Source organism: Pinus tabuliformis, chromosome 3_1 (genome assembly GCF_031772625.1).
Source record: "Pinus tabuliformis cultivar Carrire ecotype Pingquan chromosome 3_1, CPIR1, whole genome shotgun sequence".
Classification (NCBI taxonomy): domain Eukaryota; kingdom Viridiplantae; phylum Streptophyta; class Pinopsida; order Pinales; family Pinaceae; genus Pinus; species Pinus tabuliformis.
In genome coordinates, this window is record NC_142301.1 from 465,984,182 (window position 1) to 465,990,181 (window position 6,000).

The window sequence follows — 6,000 nt, forward strand, 5'->3', positions numbered from 1 at the left end:
GGGTGAAGGGTTCTCCATTACAATTCATTCTCAACAACATGACACAAAAGAAACTCATTTTAGTATAGGTCATGAAGTGGTTGGGCCTACCGTCTATAGTGAATCTGCTGCCCTACACCATCGGTTGGCTTGACTAAGGATAAGATCTCTGCATCAGCCAGTATTGTTGCCTTCTGTTCAACACCAAGCCCTTCATGGATGAGGTACTGTGTGATGTTTCCCCCCTTGAAGTTTTTTGTGTATGACTAGGAAAACCATACTTGTGGAAGTGGTATGTTGTATATGAGTCTAGACCTCACTTTGTGATTATTAATTTGGGAAACAAGTTGTATATGATACCAGAGGTAGCCCCACCTACCACGATCTCTTTGATAACTACAAAGAAATGGTGTATGATCATTTCACAGTCCAAGAAAGTTTCTTTTCCTTATGATTTTCCCTTAGGGAAAGAAGAATATTATAGCCACGACTTCTAGATAGGGCTCCTTCGCACAACAACAATATATAGAAAAGGTCACGAAGGAGTACAGGGAGATTTTCTCCTCACCTACGGCGTTTCCTCTGCACTATGATGTCAAGCACTCCATTGATCTAACCCCAGGTGCGCTTCTACCCAATGGAATGATATATCGATGCTCTGTTCTAGAGAACGATGCAATCAAGAGGAAGATTCAAGAGCTCTTGCATAAATGGCACATCAGCCCAAGCTCATCACCCTCTGGCAGCCGGATTGTATTGCTACAGAAGAATGATGGGACCTTAGGACTCTGTATTGACTATCGGGTGCTGAACAAGATCACTATACGGAATAGGTACCCAATCCCATGGATTGATGACCTTCTGGACCAGCTCAATGGGGCCAAATGTTTTAGCAAGATTGATTTAAATTTGGAATATGACCATGTGCCTGTTAAACCCTTTGATGTGTGGAATATTTCCTTGAAATCCAAGGAGGATTTTTTCGAATGGTTGGTCATGCCTTTCGGGTTGACGAATCCTCCCACAACCTTCATGAGATTGATGGAAAAAAGCTTATGACCCTTCACCAATGCATTTGTTAGGGTCCAACCCTAACCCCTTTATTTATGTAATAAACCCCATAGGGTCGATTCATAGTAATAGTTAGTTAAACATTCAATAAAGCCTATATTAATAATTGTGAGCGATTGACCCACATTTAAGAAAAGGACCATAGTTAGTTGCAAACGACCCATGGTATTAGATATATGGTATTGAGAGAACCATGGTAATGGCCCATGGTATTGTATGTATGAATCCTATATAGAGGCTAGAGACTCCCCTTTGAGAAATATTGAGTCTTATTTTGTAATCGAGCTCTGCTCTCTTGGAGGTTGCCCCCTCGAAGAGGCAAGTGAACATTGCTTTCATCTCTGACTAATAAAATACTCGTTGTTTTTATCATTTGATTTTATGTTCTGGGTTGTATTTCCCCATATATTTGGTATTCTAGAATTTCTCGTAGGTCAAGAGCATATCAAGTGGTATTAGAGCACTTTCTAGGGCCGGTGGTACCTCGTTTTTTGGCAGATTTTTTTTTTAGGCTAGAGATGTGTTCCAACGTCTTTAAACCATGGGATCTATCATTGAGTGCATAAACCTATGGATTTGGTGAGGCATGCATGCCATAAATACAAGAGGTGGTCACGCTTCTTGGACTCCCTTGTAACCCCTGTGGGTAACCCTTCGAGTAGTATCACATTAGACAGAACCGCACATGGACTTCCTTCCACGTACCCTCTGGGTATGTTAGAAGACCCCTAGGCTCCCCTAAAACCTTACCTTAGATAATTCATCATCCATCTTGCTGCTATAGTACACTCAGAAGAGAACTCAGGGAGATTACTCACACGTATGATACGATAGTCAAGTAGTACGGTGAAGGGTGCATTTGAACCTCCTTAGTTAGTTCCTTGAAAGATTGGGTCAAATATTGTTCTTGGACCCTTATGTATATTGCAATCTGTAGCACCTAAAACTCATTTTAGACCATAGCTCCCTCGACTCTTTGAAGATCGTACATTATCTTATTTTCCAGATGAAATCCACCAGTTGAGATTCTACTACCGTAGTACGACTCAAATCTAGCAGTTGGGATTCTATCACCACCGCAACAATCAGATTCACTAGTTGAGGTTCTACCACCACAGTACCATTCAAATCTAGCAGTTGGGCTTCTGTCGTCCTCGCAGTCCATCCCACATTCAACCATTGGAGTTTCGCAGCCAAATCTGATCATCTGCATAGTGAGGCCTGTGGCTCCTATAGTTTTCTAGATTTTCACAAGACATTGGGTAGGATCAAGTTTTTTAGAATTTGGCCACTGCAATATTAATTAGTAGGGAGTCTGAGGCCTTCCCCAGACACTTACAAGAGACTTAGCCCATAAGATTCAGGACGACGAGATGGTCGTAGTGCTACCATTCACTTTTCATCTTCAATTTTTTGGTGGTCCCAAATTTTTTCAAAGTGATGTCAAGTGACTAAGACCTGTGTATGGTAGAAACTAGAGCTCATGTCATGGCCAACGAGAAGATCAAGTGCCTTGAACAAAAGTTGGCTTCTTTTCAGGGACAGATGCAGAAATTCATGGCACAATTCAATATGATCATGTGAGGGTTGCATCCAGAGGCACATGGTATTAATGAATATCTTGAAGGAGAATCTAGCCATCATATTCACTTCCATGGAAATCATAAAAATTCTCACCCTCGACCACCGAAGCTCGACATGTATGAATTTGATGACTCTAATCCGGCAGTATGGGTAGCACAAATGGATCAATATTTCATTATAAATGATATTTGAGATTATCAAACTAAAATACATGTGGGAGACCTTTACTTGGACCAAGAGAAATGGAAATGGTGGTAGTGGCATCGGAAATGCTATCCCGGGAACATAACTTGGCAGGTGTTCTCAAAATTTCTTTGTGACCACTGTTACACAGTAATTTGTCACCATCGGTCACCGTCCCTGTTGCCCTTGTTCCCGTACATTGGAGGACGCATTTTGGGACTTGTGAGAAGTGACATAACCTGAAAACACTTGCATTATGTTCCCCTGAGTATGTACTTCATGTTCCCTGAAGACACCTTCTGCAAATTATCCCTGAAAAGTACCATTTTTTCCATTAGCGCGGGTCCACCATGTCTTACCCGCGCCAATCACTGAGATCCTCAAAGGAGGGTGCGACCATTGGCGCTCTGTCTTAGAACAACACCCGCGCCAACCAAGTTTGGTAATGATTTTTGACAAACGCGCGCCCAGATGTTTTTTCCCTTCAGATCACAAAGTATTTTGAGGATAAAGTTTATCTGATAGAGGTCAAGAGTCATCATCTATCCTTAACATCTATCCACACCGGCTTTTTGGAGATAATTCCAATCCACAATGGGTGTCCTGATGCATTGTATCTTCCTCCCTTCTCCATCTATAAAAGTATGTCCTCATGCATTAGACAAGCTAGTTTTTGAGTAATGCTAGTTGTGATTATGCTTGTCTTGAGTGATAGTAAGAGTCTTGAAGCATAGGGAGTTTATGCTGCCGGAAGTCTGAGAGAGAGAAGGTCTATTGCAAGATATACATAGCTGCTCACCCAGCCAGAGGAGAGGTTCAACGTTAGAACCTTGGTTGTATCTTTCTTTGTTGATTATTCATTAATAAACGACTACTATTATGGTTCCAATCTCATTTTTCATCATGATAATGTTTGGTTTATTTCCTTTCTGACTGAAATACAGTTGTATTTTAGTGGATTTTATTCTTGTATTCGCTTGGTTCTTTGCATGTGCAGGTATCCATACGCGGGGATCGCAAGGATTGTGACCTGCCATAGCCAAGGGAACGAGAGTATGAACTCTTCTTCGACATTAGCGTTGGACTCCAGGTTGGTTCTCGTAATCCACTTTCAGTATGCAACTAGGAACTTGCATAGTAGCATGATTTGATTGTTTCTAGACCCATTTTGGGCTAGTGGGATCGCCTCTGTCCGCAGAGGGGATTTACCTCTCCAACAACCACTTTGACAGAGAATCCATTTTTTTGGGTCATCTTACTAAGCTTTGATAAATAGGCATAGTAAAATACTACATTGCAGCATTTGAGACATTGGCCATCTGCACAGAATGTCTAGGAGATGAATTCTACGTGGAATGTTGTATAAGTGGTCTCAAAGAATCCATCCAAGTAAATGTCCAGATGCACCACCCACCTACATCGATATACACTTGCACAAAGGCTATCGAAGTGGAACATGGTTTAGCTACCTAGTATCCTCATCCAAATTTGATAGCCAAGGGATGCCCCACCTAGGCTCAGGGCCCTACCCGAACACTTAAGGTTCAAAAGGCGTCTCTAACAAAATGGTTGAAAGAAGAAAACAAGGATTGTGCTACTACTGTGACAAATGCTCCTTGGGGAATAAATGAAAGGAACCAAAATTATTTCAAATTGATGTTACTGATCACAGCTCACCTAAGGAAGCCCCACCCCTTGGAGGACCAGAGGATGAAGTTGAGGAAACCCAGTAGGACAATGAGCTCACAACTATGCCAGAGGATCTAGTTATCTCACTACATGCTTTGGCAGGAATTTCTGCACCCCAAACTTTCAAAATAAGAGGCTTTATTAAACATCACCCTATAGTAGTATTGATTGATAGTGGCACCACTCATAACTTTATCCATCAGTGAGTCGCTAAAGCTGTTCATTGTTTTGTAAGGGCGATCTCTAATTTCCAAGTCCTAATTGTTGATGGGGGGACAATGAAATATTAAAGCCACTGCGAATATATTAAACTTCATATGGGAGACTACCACCTAAAGACCCACATCTTTGCGATTAACATGGGTGATTGTGATATTGTCTTGGGTGCTAAATGGCTTCACACATTAGGTCCAATCACAATGGATTTCCAAGAGTTATATATGAGCTTTAAGCAGAATGACGACATGCATGCCCTTTGTGGACTCCTTCTTGGTGCTCCTTCTATCATCAACTTGCATCAAATGGAAAAGTTGTTGAAAAAGGGCCATCATGGAGTTATCGATCAGTTTAATGCTATCCAGGCCATAGAATCCACTACTCTTCATATTCATCATGATATGAAACATGTCTTAAACTGCCACCAATCGGTATTTGACAAGCCTAAAGAGCTTCCACCCTCTAGAGGGTGACATGATCATAGCATCACTTTGGTCCCAGGGGCCCAAACACCTAATGTGTGCCCACATCGAGATCCTTTCACCCAAAAGAATGAAATTGAAAAAATCATCAAGGAACTCCTTGAAGCAGAGTTATTCATCCTAGCATCAACCCTTATTCATCATGAGTGGTAATGGTGCTCGATAAAGATGGGGAATGGCACATGTGTCCGGAATATTGAGCCCTCAACAAGCTTACTGTCAAATAGAAATTCCCTATCCCAGTTTTTAATGATGTTCTTGATGAACTTCATGGTGCTCAGTTCTTTACCAAGCTATATCTTCACTTTGGCTATCACCAAATCGACATGAAGGAAGTAGACATTCTCAAGACTACTTTCCACACACATGAAGGCCATTATGAATTTTTTCTCATTCCATTTGGTCTCTGTAATGCTCCATCCACTTTTCAAAACCTCATGAATCACCTGCTGAAACCATATCTTTGAACATTTGTCCTTGTGTTCTTTCATTACATTCTCATCTATAGCCTAACCTAGGAAAAACATCTCCATCATGTAGACCTGATCTTGCAACTGCTCTGGAATCACAAATTATTTGTCAAATTTTCCAAGTGTTGTTTTGTCATGGAAGAAGCTAAGTATTTGGGACACATTGTGGGTCATGAAGGTGTCAGGGTTGATCCCAAAAATATACAGGCAATGCAAGATTGGCCCCAAACAAAAACATTGAAGAGTCTGAGGGGATTCTTGGGTCTCACTGGATACTATCGCAAATTTGTTTTCAATTATGGTCGCATTGCTAGACCCCTCACTAA